Source organism: Balaenoptera acutorostrata, chromosome 4, assembly GCF_949987535.1.
Source record: "Balaenoptera acutorostrata chromosome 4, mBalAcu1.1, whole genome shotgun sequence".
NCBI classification, from domain to species: domain Eukaryota; kingdom Metazoa; phylum Chordata; class Mammalia; order Artiodactyla; family Balaenopteridae; genus Balaenoptera; species Balaenoptera acutorostrata.
In genome coordinates, this window is record NC_080067.1 from 62,024,660 (window position 1) to 62,027,053 (window position 2,394).

Below are 2,394 nucleotides of genomic sequence, written 5' to 3' on the forward strand. Positions count from 1 at the left end.
TATAAATCCTAAATGGAACACTGCCATGTTAGATAAATTAATGTATGTACAGGACTTGGTATATAAAACACACAAAAAAAGATAGCTGCTATGTTCTGAATGATTGTGTCTTCCCAAAGTTCATATGTTAAATCCTAATGACCAATCCTAATACTATTTGGAGGTGAGGTCTTTGGGAGGGTAAATTTTAATCTTTTTAAAAAATAATCCTGATCAGGAGTAAAGTTAGGATCTGCAGGGTCTCACCACACACTTTTTGTTTCTCTCAGAGAAATGGCAAAAGAATGTGGGTGTTAGGAGGGAAAGTCATAGTTATATTCTAAAGCAGTGATTTCCAAACCACTTTGCATCAAATTCACCTGGATAGCTCTTAAAAATTCCCAGATTCAGGATCCCAACCTCTGATTCAATAAATCTGAAATATATCAATGAAATTTGTGTTGTCCAGTGATGTTTTTGTAATTGTGGAAAATATACATAAAACTTACCATTTGAACCATTTTTAAGTGTAAAGTTCAGTGGCATTAGGTACATCACATTTTCATGCAACCATTCCACCATCCATCTCCAGAACTCTATTCATCTTGCAAAACTGAAACTCTATACCCATGAAATAATACCTCTTCATTCGTCCTTCCTCCAGGCCCTGGCAACTATTATTCTATTTTTTGTCTCTATGAATTTGATTACTCTAGTTATCTTATACAGGTGGAATCATAAAGTATTTGTTCTTTTGTGACTGGCTTATTCCACTTAGCATAACGTTTCCAAGATTCCTTCATGTCTTAGCACGTGTCAGCATTTCCTTCCTGTTAAAGGCTAAATAATATTCCATTGTTTGTATATATTACATTTTGCTTGTCCATTCATCCATGATTGGACAACTCCCCAAGTGACTTTTTTAAAAATATGAAATTCTTTACAAATGTGTGTGTCATCCTTGCCCAGGTGCCATGCTAACCTCCACTTGTTCCAATTTTAGTGTGCTGTTGCCAAGCTCAGAACTCCACGTAGTTTTGGACAGTACCAACAAGGCAGTTTTTTTTCAGCTGCACATGGGTGGAACATTAAATCAATTTAATTGAGTGACCAGTATTTTACAAAGACACAGAATAGAAGAAAATAGAACAAGGAAAAATGGTAATAGTAAGTAAATGTGTTATTTCAAAAATTTTGTTTCTTAACTGTATGTGTTCGCTGCAAGGGAGGGTGGTGAGTGTGCCACGTCAGGACATGAAATATATTTCTTACAGTTGCTTTCAATCAAAAAGATGTGAAAGCCACCTGTCTAAGGACCAGAATATAGAGTATGATTGTATGATAAGTAAGTTAACACAATGTTCTCAGCTTGAAAGTTGCTATAGAATTACAGTAGCCATGATTTTACTTTGAATGTATTCAAAATAAGAGAATGTGAAAAGAAAAAAGGATTGAGAAATGTCCTCTGTGAATTGATTTGGACTCCACAGTTCATCACAGAGGTCTGAATATTGCTTATTAATGAATCATTTTCATAACACTGTCTCAGGAGTTATATATGAATTTGGCATCTCTCTGATACACTAAGCTTTTATAGGCTGCAGAAGTAGATAAAGAATTGCTAACGGCAGTAATGAAGAGGTGTGAATGCCACCAGCAAGCAATTCAGGGTTCTGTTCCAGCTCAGGAAACATACCACCAAAATCAAAATTAATTTCCCCCCCCTTTGGCATTTTTCTCAGCCATATGTGGTTTTTAAGTTATTGCGGTGACTTCTCTCACTTTATTGAAAATATACAGGATGCATTTATCTAAGATAAATATGATTTTACTTGGTATGTTTTCTGAAATAATGGTATGCATTATGCATCAGAAAATAAGGCAATTATATAATAACTGTTTGTGAATTGTATTTGGTTCTGCCAGAATTTATGAAAGATATATGTTTAACAGATGTAAATGTTTATATTAGATCATATGGAACATAATCATTCATCTGTCTTTTAAAGAAGTCTGGAACTCCTGTTCATCACCAGGAGAGTTATTTCTATATTGCCTTAGATGTTCGGTATATGACTCCACCTCAAATCCTCTGTGAGTTGCCTGATGCTGACACTGGCATTCATACAGGCAAACATGGTATTCCCAAGTAACCAAAGTTCATGTTTTGTTTTAATTCACAGGGAAGGTGGTGGAATAGATGAATGAATGGAAAGAGATAGATATATGATAGATGGATGATAGATGTTAATATATCAAAATAGCACAGTCTAAATATACAATTAAGCTTTTAAAAAATATAATAAATACACAGGCTTTCAAACATAATGAGAACTATATTCAGAATTATAATACTTACTAGTGTATAAGAACACTTTATATCATGTATCTTCATTGATCCTCAGCACTATGTGA

General features: G+C 34.1%; 1 non-coding gene across 1 annotated transcript; it reads right to left on the minus strand.

Annotated features, from left to right (window-relative positions):
• Positions 1-903: 903 nt before the first annotated feature.
• Positions 904-1,006, minus strand: LOC114236661 (U6 spliceosomal RNA). The gene has a single exon (XR_003622544.1). It is a non-coding gene; the product is annotated as a U6 spliceosomal RNA (small nuclear RNA).
• Positions 1,007-2,394: the final 1,388 nt, after the last annotated feature.